Source organism: Microcebus murinus, chromosome 2, assembly GCF_040939455.1.
Source record: "Microcebus murinus isolate Inina chromosome 2, M.murinus_Inina_mat1.0, whole genome shotgun sequence".
Lineage (NCBI taxonomy): Eukaryota > Metazoa > Chordata > Mammalia > Primates > Cheirogaleidae > Microcebus > Microcebus murinus.
Window position 1 is genome coordinate 77048010 of NC_134105.1, and position 21081 is coordinate 77069090.

Sequence of the window (21081 nt, forward strand, 5' to 3'; positions counted from 1 at the left end):
TTCTACATCCTTTTACACCTTACCCTTTACTTCTTTAGTCCCAGGAACTTCTCTCCCAAACACTGGGGCCCACAAGAAATCTTTCTTCTTGCCTTCTAAGTTTCATTGCTAGTATTAGTTCCATATTCTGGAATGATCAGTCTATTGCCTTAACCACATCAGTCAGTAGAGCTGCTCACCCAAAAGTCTGGAAAGCCCTGACCCTTGCTGGGTTGGTTTTAATGGTGTCAGCCCCATTCCCTTCTAGCTTAAGTGTCAGGGATGAATGGTAACTCGAGTATCATTCTTCTATCTCTGTGAAACAAAGAAGTTTTGCGATAAGTCATATAGTCCTTCCATGCCACACATCTGCTGTGCAATATTGGTCCAAGACTCATCCAAACAGAACTCTGTGGGCCATTGTCACAGTGTCTTAGACCAGTTCCTACCCCCCAGGCTGTGCTCACCGGGCTGCTTCCTGCACACAGCTGTATTCAGGAGATCAGTTCTACAACTCCTTGGAAATGGCTGCTGATCCATTTTTTCCCCTGATCTTTTTGTGAGCAATACTAGACAAAGAGCACAAGTAGGTTTCAGTTCTACCCCAATTAATTCTGTAAATAATTGCAGTACCAGAGAAACTTTAAATGACACTGGGAGCTCTATGCTGTGGTCCAAAGATCTTACTCCCACTAGGTATTGTTCTGGGATTGTAGCATTGTTTTCACTGTGCTTGCTCTGAGTCAGAGAGAAATCTTCTTTCTTTATTTATTTGGAGAAGCTTTCAATTGGGATGAGAGTGGCCAGCAGTTTTTCTATCATAGTACCGAGAAAAAAACACACGTCTCTCTGAGAGTGGCCTCACCTCCCCAGCATGCACATCACAGTGACAATATCATCTCTACGCGACCTCTGGAAGCTGTTATTAGAAAGTGACTACTTTCGCCAGTCATTTTTGTGTATGTTATATCCAAGGAAAGATAAAGTGGAACAGTTTTTACCTTTGTGGATTGTGACCATTAATACCTGGAGTAAATGTTACCTTATGCCCTGAGTGAATCATGTTCTAAACATGGTACTTGTAGCTGCCAGTCTTCTGAACTTCTCTATAACAATGAATAGCCCCAGGGCCTTAGGCTGAGGTCACTGGAGAAAAAAGGATAGAATTAGTCTTGAAATACCTATGGCTTCTGATATAGATATTTTTTAATGTTTGAAAATTCCAGGTGTTAGTCGTTACAATCTTGCTGAATCCACCCCAAAAATGTACTTGATGTGAATGGATGCTTGAAGTAAGAAACATTTCAAAAGCTTAAGTCACAGGAAGAACAAGAAATAAATCTAAAAGCTATAATAAATAAAGCTAAAATAAATAATATACTAAAATTTGTTAGGTCTCCGTAAGATTTCAATATTGCAAATTTTTTAAAAAGCCAATTACTTTATTCTTTAATAGTATGTAAATCACAAGATTTCCTCTAAGTAGGAAGCTCCTACCATTAATGACAAGAAAAAATGCCTGGTATAAAAAGAGAGCTAGTATAGTTTAATTTTTCTTTAAGAGTATGACTCAAAGAGCTTGAACAAAAAGAGTCACTGATATTTTAATGACCTGTACATTTACAAAATACAAATGGGAACTAATTAGACTCTCCCTCATAAAGGAATCTCAATTTCTAAAGGACTTAGAAATATTGCTTTCTGATTTGGGTCTTTCTAGAAGTAACACTTTGGTTAGTAATTTTGAGTAATTCTGAATATTGTTTCATAATATCTAGTTTAGTCTGGTTGCTTCTAAGAGTCCACTGTGGGTACACAAAATGGGCTTTGCTTAAAAGGGAGCTGATTCCTCCTTCAGGACTGAATTTTGCCAAATTAATGTATTCTCTCCATGTGCATTTCATATTTGGCTCTTTCTTCTTTTCTCTCAATCCCTGGTTATCATCCTTGCTGCTGGTTCAACTGTAAAAATCCCTTTTTGCTGCCTCAACTTATGATCCCATCAAATTCTCCCAGCTCCTAAGCTGCTTCCATATTTTCTAGTATTTGTTATATCAACAGCCCCACTTCTTGTACCAATTTTCTGTCTTAGTCCATTTTGGGCTGCTATTACAGAATACCCGAGCCTGTGTAACTTATAAAGAACAAATATAGTTCTTACAGTTCTAGAGACTGGAAAGTCCAAGGTCGAGGGGCCCACATCTGGTGAGGCCTTCTTACTGTGTGATCCCATGGCAGAGGAGGCAGAAGATGGAAGGGCAAGAAAGCACACAAAAAGAGAGAGAGGAGAAGGGACCCAAGCTCATCCTTTTATAAGGCACCCAGTCCTATAATAACTAACCTACTTTTGTGATAATGGCATGAATCTATGATAATGGCCCTCATGATCTAATCCTCTCTTTCAGGTCCCACCTCTTAAAACTGCTGCATTGGGGATAAAAACATGAATTGGAGGGGGTATTCAAATCATAGCTGCAGGGGGACCATCCCATCCTTTATTGAACACCAGCATATTAAAATAGAGTAGCAGCAAGGAGAGGGATTAAATGTGGTAATGTAGGCTTGAACATACACTAGCAAAGACTCAAAATTGAGAACCCTGGGCCTTGAGGACTTTGGGCCCTGGATTAAGTTAGGGCTGGAAATCTCATGCAGAGTCCATACTGTCTCTCAATCACAGGATCAATTGCAGCAGACAAAATATTCAATGTAATTCACACACTTAAATGTACCTATAGCTACCAGAGCTGTTGACTATTATTTCATTTATTTAAACTAACAAGATGGTTTAAAATAATAAGATAAGAATTTTTTTCCTCTGAATGCTGTTTCTTATAGACAATGGCTTGAAATAAAATATGGCTGCTACGTGACCTGAATCTACTTTTAAATAGTCATACTGAGTTTCTGAAAGTATAGACTGAGGTGCCTTCCACATTTGGCTTTTACTATTGAATTGGGAACAGTATGACTTTGCCATTGCTATTAATATACATCTATTAATCTGAACAATATTGTATATTGCTTCAAGGTCTTATCTAAGAAACTAGAAATCCTTTGTAACTTACTCCTTTGCTTTTTTGGCATTCTGACATTTTACAGATGAACAATTGTTCAATATGTAAAGTTTAAATGGCTCTCTTTATTCAATAAAGTATTGTATTATTGAATGAATTACAAAGAGGCAGTATCCTTTGCACATTAACTTTGAATCTGCTGCTCAGAGCAAAATCCTGATTTTCTTTCAGATGCTAATAACACACTGTCCAGGCAAAGTAAGGTTATTTTCTAAAAGGAATTGGCAAGACTTGGTTTGCTTTCATTACTTATTTTGCTTAATAATGGTTTCTTACAGTAGCAGAGTAACTTTTTTCCTTATTTTCCATTATGGTAATTTGAACTCAGTTGATGCTTTTCTGCCTTTGGCAAGTTAAAATATTATTGATTATAAAATAATTAAGTGAAGAATATAATTCTCTTCTGATGACTTGTTAATTGTTGATGGTTATTTTTTCTTATAAAGAGACTGAAATGAGTTATCACATTAATTTTATCAGCATAAATATACATAATACTAACTAGGCAGTTTAATATACTAAAGGGATTATTGGACTTGGGGTAAATAAAGCTATCTACCTGCTTCTTATATGGGTTTGGAGCAATCTACTTATTAGGTGGGTGATGTTGAGTAAGTCAATATAACCTCTTGTAATCTCAGTTTCCTCATCTGTAAAATTCAGATAAAACTCTACATTGTCAACATCCTATAGTTGTGAGATGAAGTCAATGGGAATAGGGTTTTGAAAGTGCATTGCTACTTATACAGTACTATGTACATACAAATTAATATTGCCAAAATAGACATTAAAATTTGTTCTCACAGTGTCAGAAAAACTTGAAAAATACTTCCTTGAATTTTATTATAGAATTCTTAAGAATTAACTGTTTGAGGAAATTCAATACAATCTGATCTAGAATGCCAGAAACTTGAGTTAATGTCTAAGTCTTCTGCTGAGTTGCCCAAACCTTAGACAAGCATCTACATTTCTGTCCCTTCCTCCTTTTTGGCAGGAAAACTCATCCTTCCCTTCTCCCTTACTGAATTATGGTGACTGAAGCATATTTTGAAGGATAAAATTTGAAGAAATCTGAATCTGTTAGTCATGAATGTTAATAGTTTGGAAAAATCAATACTGATAAATGTGATGGGCGTTAATGAAAAGGAATCTGATCACCACCCTTTATAGGTCTTCTGGAGTTTGGAGTGGAAATATCCATTCATCCTTCTCTATTGAAAGTGCTGGTTGTACTAAAAAATAGTTGACAAGTGAAGACCATTTTTGAATCGCACATGGCATAACAGCAAGAGCTAAGCCTTGAAAACTGACATCGCAGTGGGTATTTCAAGAGTGGGAATTTAATGCAGGGAGGTGGTTACACAGGTGTTGAAGGAATAAAAGAGCAAAATGAAACATCAAGGAAATACAAGAAAGTCAACTGTGAGAAGCACACCTCCTGGGCTGAGGGAACGAGGAAAGAGAATAGAACTGCCAGAGCTAGCAGCTCTGAGGAACCGGAGCTCACACGTCTGAGGAGGAGGTGGACACCATTGTTGTGGGCAAGTTGGAGGCAGCAATATGGAACTAGTTCTGAGATTACAGAAAGGACCTACAGGTGGACTGAATGGCTGCTGCTGGAATAAAGTGCATTAATGAGGGAATGCTAACAAGCATAGCAAGGAAATAGGAAAAAAACAAGTCCCTTTACCTCTCCTCCTGCCCTCTATTCTCTGACTAGTGCTCCCTACAGGTGGAATCCTATAGGGAACCTACTGGCAAAGGAGAAATGGTAGTTTTCAGAGTTCCAAACCTCAGCATCACAAAACAGAGTTTGGAAGGTTGAATCTGATTTTGAGAAACAGTAGCTTAATAACCAGCCCACATGGTTTTATAATAGATGGAGGTGGTTGTTGATAGTCTCGGGCCTGTGGGTATAAATAACCTGTCTCTGCTAGGGTGACTAGAGCCTACTTATTTTCTCCTTAATGTGTAGTGATAATAACTTTCCACACAATGTGCCAAATCAAATATGATTCCCCCTTGAAGCTTCGAATGCATAAAAAGACACTGCAAGTCCCTTCCCTTAGTTTCCCCTTCCTTAGTCTCACATCGTCCCTGTGTTCCTAATCTCTCAGGACACTGTAGAAAATGCCAGAGGAGATGAATAGATAAACTTAAAAAACCACCTAAGTTGGTCTTTTCACTTTCCTGCTTTATGCTTGGCTTCATGCTAATGTGATATTAAAATAAAATTTCAGAACTAGAAGAGATCTAAAGTTCCAGACCATTTATTTTTTACAGTAGAGAAACTGAGGGCAAAAGAAATTAAGTGACTTGCCCAAGCATATATTTAGTAACAAAGTTGATATTGACTTCTGGGTTTCCTAACTGTCAGGTATGACTCATTTTACCATACCTTGTTGGCCAGCTAAGATTAGATATTTATTTCATGCATGTTTGTTGCCATTATATATATTCATTGCCCTTAGGCCAGGAGTCCCCAACCTTTTGGGCACCAAGGACTGGTTTCACGAAAGATAATTTTTCCACGGACTTGGGATGGGGTGGGGGGGGATAGTTTCAGGATGATTCAAGCATATTACATTTATTGTGCAGTCAAACTGCTCTGCTAATGATCATCTGAATTTGCAGTTGCTCCTCAATGCTAGCATCTCCCCCTCAACTCCACCTCAGATCATCAGGTATTAGATTCTCACAAGGATTGTGCAACCTAGATCCCTCCCATGTGCTGTTTACAGTAGGGTTCATGCTCCTATGAGAATCTAGCACCACTGCTGATCTGATAGGAGGCGGTGCTTATGCAGTGACATGAGCAACGGGAGCAGCTATAAATACTGATGAAGCTTCACTCACCTCCTGCTGGGTGGCCCAGTTCCTAATAGGCCACAGAGTGGTATCATGCCACGGCCCAGCAGGTTGGGGACCACAGCCTTAGCCGTGACTATAAAATCACGAACAACTGCATTATGATCAGTACCAATTGCCATCATTTCCAAAGAAGTTATCCAATACAGATATATTTTATTTTTTGTCATGTCATTGTATTGTTACTTGTGGTCATGATTATTATTGGATTACAGGTTTCCACTGGTAGTAGAATAACATGGTTGTGTCTCACTAACTGAGAGAACACTATTCATTGCCATTAGAGCTGAATATGAAATATAATTTTGACAAATTAAGGCTGGCTGAACAGACAAATTCTGTTACTATCTTAAATATCACAAAGATGGTGATTGAACCTTTTCACACTTTACAAAATGTTGCTTGAAATTCTTTTTATGTATAGATATATTTCAAGAAGAGTTTTTATAATATATATTTGAAATAATTTTTATTCTTCTTTCTAGTGAATGCATATGATGATGGTTAATTTTGTGTGTTAATCTGACTGGGCTAAAGGATGTCCAGATAATTGGTAAAACATTATTTTCACTATGTCTGTGAGGATGTTTCTGGAAGAGACTAGCATTTACATCAGTAGACTGAGTAGAGAATATCCACCCTCACCAACATGGGCAGGTGACATCCAGGCCATTGAGAGCCCAGATAGAACAAAAAGCAGAGGATAGGTAAATTTTCTCTCTCTCGTCTTGATCTGAGACACCCATGTTCTCCTTCTCCTGGACATCACAGCTCCTGGTTGCCTAGTATTTGGACATTTGGACTTTTCAGCAAACCCCACCACCAACCCACTACCCTTCCACCCCTGTTCTCAGACCCGCAGGCTTGGACTGAAAGTTACCATCAATGCCCCTACTTCTCATGCTTTCAGACTTGGACTGATTATACCACTAACTTTCCTGGTTATCCAGCTTGCAGTTTGAATATTATGGTACTTCTTGCCCGCTATAACCTTGTGAGCCAATTCCCATAATAAATGCCCTATATATCTCTATATATCCTATTGGTTCTGTTTCTCTGGAGTTCCCTGATTAATATGTATACTTTTATAAGTTACCATAAAGAATAGGGGAAATCCTTAAAAATTTAATAAGTTACAATATAAAAATAGTAATTGCGTTTTAAAAGTATTGATATCAGATTGAGTTTCCAGTCCTTCAATTCTCTGTAATTCAATTCAGTGCACTTTTAAAAAATAATTTGCTTTATTACTAAGCTCTAAAAATTATTACCAAAAGCAATGGTGAAATATGGACAAAATTCTCTTTGCCATGGCATATTCTTCCCTACCCCACGACTGTTTAAAACTACTCATCCTCAACATCAGCATCCTTTGCCAGCCTGAACACAAAGGGTATAGTGATCAGCTTTAGGGAAGTCTTTACAAAAGTGGTGGCCTTTGAACTGTGTGTTGAAACAATGGATGGAAGTATTTGTAGCAGAGGCATACGCATGTACAAGGCTCAGAGAGGTGAAATAGTATTGAATTCAGGAAGCTTCACTGGTGGCATGGAGACCCAGGCTAAGATGTATAGAGCCAATTGGATGAACACATGTGAAACACATATAAGAGAGATCTAGGCCAAAGATGAAGATGTGGCAGTTAATGGTGTCATTAAAATCATGGGATTAGATACAATCACCAAAAAAAGAATAAAAAAAGAGGTCAAAGACAGAACATGAGAACCACTAATAAACTGGGTAAACAGAGGAACAGAAACCAGCTAGGTGATCTATGAAGAATGGTCACAGCAGGCATACCAAGAAAGCATGGTATGTCTGTGGGTAGCGCTGGGGAGTCCAGCAACTCTTGCAGTCAGACCCTGGTAAATTATTATGTGGCACAGGGCATCTGCAATGCTATATCCTAGCAACACAGGAAGAAAAGGGGAGGCCAAAGACCTCCTTACAAAGGCAAAAGAAAAACTGGGAAGACAGATCCAGCTACCACAGAGAGTTCTGGAGAGGATGGCAGGGTATGTTAAACAGAGTACATGAAGAGTGCAGTATTTTCTATGCTAATTCTGAAACTTCAATCTGTGGCGCTGGTCAAGCCAGAAAAAAAAAAAAAAAAAAAAAACAAAGAAAAGAAAAGAGAGAAAAAAAATCCTGATATCTGTAAATATTTAAAAGTCCAAGTAATCTAGTAACTATTCTTGGGAATTTTATCCACATGTGACAAAATGCCAGCAGAAAGCCAGGGGCATAAGAATAGGCCAGAGCTCTGAGGAACTTTGAGAAAAGTAGGCAGGACCCTAGCACCTCAAACAATGACTAGGGTTCCTGAAAGGGGCTCAACTTGGGACAACAGAGTGGGAGCCAACAACGCTGGGCAGCTGATCAGCAGAGTATTCTTAGTTATCAAAATACTCACATAGCTTTGGGATTTTCCACCGGTCAATATTCATGATGTGTGAAAAAGCGTGATGCGTACGGGACTACCTCAATCCCATAAAACTGGATGTTGTGTATGTGTCAGGATCTGAAAGGACACGTCCATCTGTAAACGGCTTGTGATTGTGGATGGCTTTGTTCTTTGCTTCTGGCGTTTTTCAGTTTCCTATATTGCATATATTAACTTTAAAAAAAAATAAAGTTTATTTAAAAAACTTGAAAAACAAAAAAGAAGTCTGAGACTGGGTGTGAAGCCCAGTTTGAACAAAAGGCCTGTGTGAGAAAAGGAAGGCTAAAGCTGTTGTCTGGATCCTCGGGGTAACACCATGAACATTGGTTCATGTAGACTTCACTGCGAAGCTTTTACAAAAACAACTTATAGCGATCCAGTTAATTAACAAATTTATAACACAGTACTTTATTACTCACAAATTTGCTGAGGCACAACTTTAATACTCCTCTTTTAGCTCAAAAACTATTATTTTAAAAGAAACACATTTAGAGGAAATAAGCTCGAAGGCTTAAATAAAATTATTAGATTCACGAAGGTGAAAGACATTGCATTACTTTTTTTAGGTATAATTTTCTTAATTATCCCCAGAGATACCAGGTTTGTGTTCAGAAGAAAAAAAAAAGAAGAAAAATCTTTAGCTCTAATGAAAATATATAAAATTCTTCTTTTAAAAAAAGAAAATATAGCCTATTAAATGTATTAAAGTAGAATAAGGATATTAATTTAAAACAAATCATTTTGATTAAAACTTTTGACAATTATAGTCAGATATATTGAGGTAGGGAGGAAGTGAGCATTTTAAAAAACAAATAAATGAGAATTTACTATTTGAGCAAGGAGACCCTTAGGTACAAACAGAGCATTTTGAAGCCAACCTCTTTACATCAGAAGTGTGGACCAAATTTGTCCTAGAAGGGACGAGAAAAATTGCTGATTTTTACCTTTCCTGTTACATTGACAACAAATACAAATATTGTCATCAAATCTCTTAGGTGGACTCAGAAAAGTGGTGTACATTTGTATTTAAATTCCAAAAATGGGATCTAGTCCCCCTCACCAAATTAGTTAATTCTTCGACTTCAAAGTAAGCAAAACAAAGGGTGCCTGAGATGATGTACTAATAGCTATCACGATGCAAATAATTAAAACAATCTGTGGAATATTGACCTAGGCTTTTGTTTGTAAAGCTTTTTTATTTTATAAAATTGAAGGAAAGCTATAAATATAATTTTGAGTAAAAAAAAAAAATAAAGTCTGTGAAACAGTGATACCTCCCTTGACTGTTATCTGTCTGTCTGCTTTCTGTCTTATTGTACTCATGTCTGCTATGTACTCACAGAACAAATATCCTTTGAGCCACATTTTACTTTATATGCTAGGTTCAAAATAAGAAAAAAAAGTATCAGCAACTAACTACACAAGGAATAGCTGTATTGTTTTATTGTAGCAAAGCTCACTTGGGTGCCAGTGGTTCAAAAACCAATGGTGTTTCCATTAGAAAGTTTTGGTTTTTCTTGTTAGTGTTGAACTCAGCAGTGGTGCTTTGCTTCATCTTTATTAAGAATTTAAAACCTAACAATCAAACAAGTGACATCCTTAAATCTTGAAAAATAATGTTCTTTGAAATCATTTTGCAATGGTATGAGAATTAAAATATAGACATTTATAGGTTTATTCATTAAGAATTACTATTTTTTATTTCAGCATATTATAAGGGTACAAACGTTTAGGTTATATATATTGCCTTTGCCCCACCTGAGTCAGAGCTTCAATCATATCCATTCCCCAAATGGTGTGCACCACACCCATTAGGTGTGAATATACCCATCCTCTCCTCCCCCCTCCCACCTGCCTGACACCCGATGAATGTTACTACTATATGTGTACGTAAGTGTTGATCAGTTAATACCAATTTGATGGTGAGTGCTTGTTTTTCCATTCTTGGGATACTTCACTTAATAGAACGGGCTCTGGCTCTATCCAGGATAATACAAGAGGTGCTAGATTACCATTGTTCTTTGTGGTTGAGTAGAACTCCACAGTATACATATACCACATATTATTAATCCTCTCATGTATTGATGGGCATTTGAGTTATTTCCACATCTTTGAAACTGTGAATTGTGCTACTATAAACATTCAAGTGCAGATGTCCTTTTTATAGAATGTCTTTTTTTTCCTTTGTGTAGATGCCCAGTAATGGGATTGCCGGATCAAATGGTAGTTCTACTTGCAGTTCTTTGAGGTATCTCTGTATAACTTTCCATACAAGTGGTATTAGTTCACAGTCTCACCAGCAGTGTATGAGTGTTCCTATTTCTCTGCATCCACACCAACATTTATTGTTTTGGGACTTTTTGATAAAAGCCTTCTCACTAGAGTTAGGTGATATCTCATTGTGGTTTTGATTTGCATTTTCCTGATGTTAGAGATGTTGAACATTTTTTCATGTTTTTTGGCCATTAGACTGTCTTCTTTTTAAAAGTTTCTGTTTGTGTCCTTTGCCCACTTTTTAATAAGGTTGCTGGATTTGTTCTTGCTGATTTTCCTGAGTTCTGTATAGATTCTAGTTATCAGCCCTTTGTCAGATATATAACATGTGAATATTTTCTCCCATTCTGTAGGTTGTCTGTTTGCTTTCGTGATAGTTTCCTTGGCTGTGCAGAAGCTTTTTAATTTGATCAGGTCCTATTTATTTATTTTTGTTATTGCTGTGATTGCCTTTGGGGTCTTCTTCATAAATTCTTTGCCTAGGCCAATTTCTATAAGAGTTTTCACAGCATTTTCTTCTAACATTCTTGTAGTTTCATGCCTTAGGTTTAAATCTGTTATCCACCATGAGGTGATTTTTGTGAGAGGTGAGAGTGTGGATCCTGTTTCTACATGCAGCTATCCAATTTTCCCAGCACCATTTATTGAATAAGGATTCTTTTCACCAGTGTATGTTTTTGTCTGCGTTGTCAAAGATTAGATGACTATATGAGGATGGTTTTATATCTGGGTTCTCAGTTCTGTTCCATTGGTCTATGTCTCTGTTCTTTTGCCAATGACATGCTGTTTTAGTTCCTATAGTCTTGTAGCATAGCTTGAAGTCTGGTAAGTTGATGCCTTCCAAATAATTAAAATATAGTATGTATATTGTTGCTAATAGCTTCATTCACTCATGCATGCATTCATTCAAAAAATTATTTATTGTGCGCAATGAACTACTTTCCAAGATGCCAACAATTCAACAGTTTACATAACAGAAAAAACTCTACAATATAAGAGTTTACATTCTAGAGGGGGAAGATAGATAATGAAGAGTATGAGTAAATTAAAAAGTATGTAAAGTGATAAGTGCTTTGGAAAGAACTAAAATGTGAGTGGAAAGGGGGATTTTCAGGGCTTATGAAGGTCCAGGATCTGGATCCAGTTTTAAATAGAGACATTAGGAAAGGCTTGATTGAGACGATTTAGTTAAAGAAGGATTTAGTGTGCAGATATCTGGAAAAAGAGCAAAGTCCCTAAAATGAATGTCCCTAGTGTGTCTGAAAAAAACTAGTTTGCCAGTGTGATTGGAATGGAGCTTTGAGGAAATTAATGACAAGGAGACCAGGCCAAAGAAATAAAGCAAAACATGTACATTTTTATGCTGAATGTATTAATAATACATTGGAGGGACAATGATGACAACAGAATAGCTAGTTAAGAGGCTTTTGCAACAATCTGGCTAACAGGTGATGGTGCTAGCAACAGAGGTGGTGAGCTTTTGGATAAAGGATGTATTTGACAATAGATCCAACAGGGTTTCCTGACAGATCAGGTGTGAGATACAGCAACTGAATGAATGGAATTGAGATTTGGTAAAATGAGGAAAACTGAGCGGAGCACTTCAAAAGGGGACAGACAACAGGGATTTTTTGCGGGGATACGTTAAGGTTGAAGTCACTATTAAACATATACGTGGAGATGTGGAAGAATTCATCTGGATATATATTTATGGAATTCAAGGTTGAGGTCCAGGCTGGATATATACATTGGGAGTTATCAATATTTGGGTAATATTTCAAGCAATAACACTGGATGAGGCAACTAAAGATATGGATTTAGATAAAGGTCCATGAACCAGGGCACTCCACCATTTAGGTATTAGATTGACCAAACCAAAGGAGGCTAAGGAGAAGTGGCCAGTGAATTAAAGTCTAGTGAAGATCACTTTTCCAGGAAGAGGGAATGATCAACTTTTCAAGTGCTGCCAGGAGCTCATGTAAGACGAGGATGAAGAATTGACTATAGAATGTAGCAACATGTAGTACAAATTTCCACTTGACAATCATTTCTCCAGAACTTGAAAATCAGATGTTATGTTTGAATAGTGCCATTTGTTCATTCCCAGGTTGCAATGATATTAGAATATTGTGATATACTTCAGGAATGGTTGGATTTCTGCCTATTGCACATGAAAACAATATGTTTCCTCAAGGTCAAATGTTTTATGGTAAATAGTTTATTTTTATTTTGTTACAGCTATAATTAATGGAAAATAAGCTGCATAAACAGAGTGCACAATTTGATGGGTTTTGACATATGTTCATATACATATGAAATCATCATCACAATCAAGATAAGGAAAATATCTATTGCCCTCAATTTTTTGGGGTGTCTGTTTGTAGTCTATCTTCCCTCTATGCCTAGAAATCAATGCCACTATATTTAGTCTTTTATTTTTACCCAAATATTTACAATCTTCAGGGATCATAATTTTTTTGTGTAGATCTGAATTTCCATCTGATATCACTTTTGTTTTAGCCTGAAGAACGTCCTTTAACATTCCTTATGGTGCCTGTCTCTTGATGGCACATCTCAATTTTTTTTTTTTTTAAATTTCAAAGTATCATAGGAGTAGAAATGTTTTTGGTTACAAGGATAACTTTGTAATGCTTGAGTCAGTGTTACAGGCATGCCCATCACCTACATACATAGTGTTCGTTTTATCCATTAGGTAGGTTTTGCCCATCTCCCCTTTCTCCCTCTCCCTGGTTGATTTCCATTAAGTTATACTTCCCTCTGTGCACATGTGTGCTCATCAGTTAGTTCCAATTTAATAGGGAGTACATGTGATGTTTGTTTTTCTATTCTTTAGGTACTTCACTTAGGATAATGGTCCCCAGTTCCATCCAAATTGTTGCAAAAGGCGTAAAATATTCTTCATGGCTGAGTAGTATTCCATGGTATACATATACATATATCACATTTTGTTAATCCACTCATGAACTTATGGGCATTTGAGTTGATTCCATATCTTCGCAATTGTGAATTGTACTGCAATAAACATCCAAGTGTAGATGTCTTTTTGATAAGACTTTTTTCCCCCTGGGTAAACACCCAAAGTGGATTGCTGGATCAAATGGTAAGTCTACTTTTAGTTATTTGAGAAATCTTCATACTGTCTTCCACAGAGGTTATACTAATTTTCAGTCCCACCAACAGTATATAAACATTCTTTTCTCTCTGCATTCATGCCAGCATCTATTGTTTTTGGGACATTTTAATAAAAGCCATTCTCACTGGGGTAAGGTGATATCTCATTGTGGTTTTAATTTGCCTTTTCCTGATAATTAATGACAGTGAGCATTTTTTCATATGTTTATTGACCATTTGTCTATCTTCTTTTGAAAAGTTTCTGTTCATGTCTTTTGCCCATATTTTAATTGGGTTGTTTGCTTTTTTTCTTGATTTGCTTGAATTTTTTGTACATGCTGGTTGTTAGCCCTTTATCAGATATATAGCATGGAAATACTTTCTCCCATTCTGTAGGTTGTCTATTTGCTCTTGAGATAGTTTCCTTGGCTGTGCAGAAGATTTTTAATTTGTTTCTCTGAAAAAATCTTTTCTTAACCTTCCTTTCTGAAGGATATTTTCATTGAGTATTAAATTATCAAATTCTGGGCTGGAAGTTATATTTTTCTTTCAGCAATTTAAGGATTCAATTCTATTGTATTTTGGCTTGCATTATTTTTAAGAAGTCTGTGTGTCATCATTCTTTATGTTTATTATTTTTTATGTAATGTATCTTTTTTATTTGGCTGCTCTTGTGATTTTCTCTTTATCACTGGACTTCAATAATATGATTGTGATGTGCTTTCTTGTGAGTCCTTTGATGTTTATCCTGCTTGGGGTTCTTTGAGCTTCTTGCATGTGTGGGTTTATATTTCTCATAAAATTTGAAAAGATTTCTGTCAGTATTTCTCCAAATATTTTACTGATTCAGACTAGAATTACATATATGTTAGAAAACTTGATATTATCATACATACTGTCTATTTTGTATATCTTTCTTTTCTCTACTGTGTTATTTCTCTCTAATCTTAATTGCTATGCATTTATGTTTACTCATCTTTTCTTCTGTAGTATATAATCTGCTGTTAATTTCATCAGTGATATTTTTAATTGAGAAATTGCTTTTTTTAAATCTTTACAAATTCTGTTTAGTTCTTTATATATATTTTTTAACTCATCTCCTCACTATGTTAATGTTTTCCTGTAAATCTTTGAACTTATTTAGAGTAGCTTTTCAATGTCTTTGCTAATTTCATCTGATTTTTCATTTCTGGGTCTGGTTCTATCAACATATTCTTTGCCCTGGTCATGGAACATTTTTCTGTTTCTTTGCACATCCAACCTTTTCTCTCTCTCTCTTTTTTAAAATTGCATGTTGCATATTTTGAACATCAGATTTCTGTGTACTTGTATTTTATTAACTTCCTTTAAAGAATGTGGAAGTTTATTTTAACAGTTGCTTAAGTTTCTTATAAATTAGTGTGACTTTTTATAGCTTTTTAAAAAGCTTATTTAGGGTGTGTCTAGAGTAGCCTTTTATATAGGGCTAGTTAACCACATTTCTAAATTATGAGATCTCTCCTGAGTGCCCTGGTGGTTCAGCGAAGTTTCTACTCTGACTGATCTGAACTGAAATGTCTCCCAGTCCTATATGTGTTTGGAGAATTGTTCAGCTTATCTTTGTCAGGCTTTGTGGAGTTTCACCCTACATATACACGGCTGAGAATTCAGCAACAGATTAAAGGAAGCCCCATGTATATTTATGAAGCTCTTTTTCTGTGTAGTTCACTCTTCTCCATTATTTTCCTATGCAGTTCCAGCTACTTCAGACTCCTCAAACCCTGATCAATCTCCTCAACTCAGCATTTTGTTATACTCCACATGGGTCCTATTTTCTTGCCGTGTGGTCTCTAGGCAGAGAGTCAGGGCAATCTAAGCATTTACCTCCTTTGCTTCCCTTCTCCCTGAGATCACAGACCTGCTCTGTCTGTTGTCCAATGTCTGAAAATAATCATTTTACATATTTTGTTTAGTTTCCTAATGGTTTATGGAAAGAAAGGACCTCCAGTTAACCTACATGAACACAAATGGAAATTCCAATTGTTTCTCTTTCAAAATAAATGATAGGCATTTAATTTTAAGTTTCACCACTGAAACTAAAATAAATCTCATCACTAAGATATCATGCCCTTTCAAACTTCTCAGCTCAGGTCTTAATCAAATTTTTAAAAATTAATAGATTTTACTTTTTAGAGCAATTTTAGGTTTATAGAAAAATTGTTGTGTGTTTATATTTTAGGCCTATGAATTTGTTTTTATGATAGGTGTAAGTTCTGTGTCTACCTTCATATTTTGCATGTGGATACCCAGTTCTTGTTCCAGTAACATCTTTTGTCAATACCAGACTTTATACTTTTAGCTTTATAGTAATAATACATAGCAATATAGTATGTCAGGTAGTGTTGGGTCTCTTAATTTGATCTTTTCTTTCAATATTGTGTGAGCTATTATGGGCCTTTTGCCTTTCCATATAAATTTTAGAATCAATTTGTCAATATCCATAAAAGAATTTGTTGGGTTTTCAATTGAGATTGCGTTGAATCTATAGATTATGTTGGGGAGAACTGATCTCTTAACATTGAATATCTCTTCCTTTATGGAGATCTTCTTTGATTTTTTTCATCAGATTTTATAGTTTTCCTTATATAGATCTTGTCCATATTTTGTTAGATGCATGTTTAAACATTTGATTAACTTATTTATTTTAGTGTTAATGTAGAAAGTGTTGTTTTAATTTCGAATTCCAATTGTTCATTGCTCATATATAGGAAAGCAACTGCCTTTTTAATATTAACCTTTTGTCCTGAAACCTTGCTTTAATTGTTTATTAGTTCAGAATTTTTGTTGTTGTTGTCGAATCTTTGAGATTTTCTACATAGACAATCATGTCGGCCGGGCGCGGTGGCTCACGCCTGTAATCCTAGCTCTCTGGGAGGCCGAGGCGGGCGGATTGCTCAAGGTCAGGAGTTCAAAACCAGCCTGAGCAAGAGCGAGACCCCGTCTCTACTATAAATAGAAAGAAATTAATTGGCCAACTGATATGTATATAAAAAATTAGCCGGGCATGGTGGCGCATGCCTGTAGTCCCAGCTACTCGGGAGGCTGAGGCAGAAGGATCGCTCGAGCCCAGGAGTGTGAGGTTGCTGTGAGCTAGGCTGACGCCATGGCACTCACTCTAGCCTGGGCAACAAAGCGAGACTCTGTCTCAAAAAAAAAAAAAAAAAAAAAAAAAATCATGTCATCTGTGACCATAGACAGCTTTATTTCCTTCTAATGTGTATGCCTTTTATTTCTTGTTCTTGTCTTATTGCACTAACTTGGATGCTTAATAGGAGGGGTAAAAGGGTATATCCTTGGCTTATTCCTGATATTAGTAGGGAAAAATCTAGTAATTTCTCTCTATTAAGTATGATGCTAGCTATTCATTTTTTGTACATGTTCTTTATCAAATTAAGGATATTCCTCTTCATTTCTAGTTTGCTAAGAGTTTTTATCATGAATGAGTGTTATAGTTTATCAAATCCTTTTTCTGAATTTGTAATATAATCATATAATTTTTCTTTATCCTGTTGATATGATGGATTTTATTAATTGATTTAATTAACCCAGTTATCACACATGAAGTCTTGATTTCCTCACACACCATGGAAATTAATACTTGTTTTATAGTCAACTATCTGTAATACTTAAATCTTAAGTTGCTTTCCATGTCAACAAATATGTCATGTATCACTTTTGTGAATATATAGTAATCCATTGACAGTATACACCATAATTTAAGCAGTCCCTTATTATTGGACTTTGAATTTTTTCTAATTTTTCATTAGAAAAATTGAACTGAATTGAATATCCTTACACATTTTTATTTTTATCATTGTTAATTTTCTTAGAATTCATTTATAATATATAATTTTTAGGTCACAGGATAAACACAATTTTAAGGCTTTTAGGTCATATTGCCAGAAATTGTCTACAGACATGATGTATAATTTGGGATCCCCTTAACTAATATCTTTTGTGAAGAAGTTAATTGAACATTCCAATTCTTATTTCTAAACAACCTTCCCTATGTATCTCCTTACTAACAAACACTTTAAGTATCTATCAGATGGAGAACAGTGTGGTGAATTGAAATTTGAATAAGATGTAATTTTTGTCTTCCAATGGATTACATTCTCTTGGAGACGATCGACATATATTTGTACAGTGGACTCTTGAACAGCATGGGTTTGAACTGCAAAGGTCCACATATACATAGATTTTCTTCCAGCTCTGCCACCCTGAGAAAGCAAGACCAATCCCTCCTCCTCTTCTTCCTCCTCAGCCTATTCAATGTGAAGATGATGAGGATAAAGACCTTTATGGTGATCTACTTTCATTTAATAAATAGTAAATATATTTTCTCTTCCTTATGATTTTATTAATAACATTTTCTTTTCTCTAGCTTATTTTGTTGTAAGATACAGTATATAATACATATAACATACAAAATATGTGTTCATCGATTACTTACGTTATTGGTAAGGCTTCCTGTTAGCAGTAGGTTATTAGTAGTTAAGTTTGTGGGCAGTTAACAGCTATACTTGGATTTTCCACTGCATGGGTATCAGTGTTCCTAACTCTGAGTTGTTCAGGGGTCAACTGTATACATAGCAAGGTATACCACCAAAGGTCCCAGGTATCCAGAACTCTCCTTGAAGGTAGGGCCATTGTAATAAAATATGGCCCTTTACCAAAGAGTTTGTGGACTCCGATGTTGTTAGGCAGCATTTATACTCTTCTGAAAACCACTTACTCCAAATATTCACAGGGAGGATTCAGAAGGCTGATAATAATGGCCTGTGTGAAATCGGTCCAATGCACATAGATGCACTTCCAATATGTGTGCAGTGGGGCTGTTACATGGAATTAACAAAAGAAGAGACATAGACATGTATGTTTCATAAAATTAAACTTGCTAACATTTAAGTTCCAGGAGTTAGGAAAGGGTAGGCTAGGTACCATCAGTCATTTCAGGTAGTATGAAAAACTTAAGTTAGAAAATATATTTATTGAATTGTTAATCAATACAAAAATCTCCAGAATTGAAACATTTCCTTCCTAAATGACTTTGTTTGCACAGTTTGTTATCAGCTTCTAATGATAACTAGCTTTACCTGTAAACTGAAAATTGCATTTCAGCAATCTACAACCCAATGAGTTAAACGCATTTCATTTATAACTGCTCAATGATCAAGGTAAGACCCAGGGACACTTAGGAGTCAGAAAACCTGCCTTTCTCCTAGATGTCATAATTGTAACTACAGTACAAAGAATAAATGATAAATGGGACAATGATAGATGAGTATGGTATGAATTATATTTAGAAATTCAAATATAAACACATCATATTATTTTGTGCCAGCATGTTTCCCCAGCCTAGAGAAGGGAGCCTATTCTTATAAAACAAATTGAAGATGAAAAATTGAAGACACTCACAAATGAATAAAAGTGCGTGTGGAATTCAAATATGCAAATGATAACTATTCCTTTTGTACACACTGTAGATGGAAGAGGAGAGTGTGTGATCACAGCTGGAACTGGCACTGGGATCTCACACAATGTAATATTAGCATCCACCTTCCGATCAGGCACAGCCCAGCTGTTCACTTTTCAGAGCCTGCCTCCTCCTCCCCTCCAGAAACCCTTCACACTAGCTCTCTTCATTTTTTAAAAAAAGGCAGAAATGAAACCAAAACCCTCTGTATAAAGAAAAATACTACAAAGGAGAAGGCGAACCTGAAGCAGTTACTTAAAAAAAAAAAAAGCGATTTTGCTTTAAAAATTAGAAACTCCTTCCCTCTAAACCATTACCTTTTTAAAACAGTTATCCTGCATTTCAAAGGCAGTCATGTCTTCTGCACATGTTGGACCAGCTGATACGACCCTAATGTTTTAGTGGATGAATAACAGGATAAAGACTTTTGTATTGTTTGATCTCCTTTTTCTTGTGCTTTTTTTTTGCATTTTGTTTGAATACATGTATATCTAATTATACCGTCACAGGAGTACCCTGATCTGCAACATTTACAAAAAGTGTCTAGTCTAGAAAAATACTCCCACTTCCTATTATATAATTGATTTTTGACTATGAGAAAAATCATTTCTTTTCCTGGTATAATGAGCCGAACAGCGTCCTTCAAAAAGACATCCTCACATCCTAATTCTGGGACCTGTGAATATTACCCTATATAGCAAAAGATGTGGTTAAATTACAGATCTTTAGAGAAGCAGTTTATCCTGGATTATTCAGATGAGCCCTAACTGCCATCGCATGTGTCTACGTGAAAGAGAGGCAGAGGGATTTTTCAAGAGGAGAGGGCAATCTGATCAAGGACCTAGAGATTGGAGTGCTGTGGCTCCAAGCCAAGGAACTCCTGAAGCCACCAGAAGATGGAAGAGGAAAGGAAAAGATTCTCTCCTACATCCTTCATAAGGAGCATGAACTTGCTGACACATTGATTTAAGATTTCTGGGCTCCAGAGCTGTAAAAGAATAAATTTCTATTGTTTTGAGACACCCAGTTTATGGTAACTTGTTATATCAGCCATGGGAAACTAATACATATAATTTCCTGAAAATAAATGTTATTAGTTAGCTAAGTTTCAGATTTCCTAGAAAAACATTTGGATGCTTCTCCAGGAGGTACAAGCAGGGTGAGAAAAAAGGAAAGTGAAGCATGGAGGAATGTGAAGCAATGTGATTTGATTTGGTACCATATTGGCTACTTACTGCTCATGACCAGCTATGAAAAGACAGAAAAAAAATATGTCACTCAGCAGATGTATTAGCTCAATACTTGGACTTCTCCACTGGCTCCAAGAAGAATCCTTGTAGTAGTTCACAAAAAGGCAAAAGGAAGGAAAATTTATCTGCCTAGCTCCATCTCATCTCCTGTTTCCCATAGTCAAGTTCCACTGACAACAACGTAGTTTTGAGTTGAGTGATCCAGTCTGTCAGTGATGGCTTGGGAATCCAGCCCTTACGCTGTACGGTGTGATATTCCACACATGCCCAGACATAGAGGGCTAATCAGCACCCACAGGCTTGGTAAGTGAGGCATGAAAGCCAATCAAGTTCAAGGCTTAAATTTGGAGAAATAGTGGTTGTGGGTGGCTGATGGTGGTGGTGGTGTAGGTCTGAGAAATCTGAGGAGCACGCAAAGATTGTGTCTGGTCTTCTCTCTGGAGCCTGGAACAAACTGTTGGGACTTGTGATCATTATGAGGAGTGAGAGAAACACAATCCTGATATACTTGGCATTTAGATGGATCTCAGAAAGGTATATATT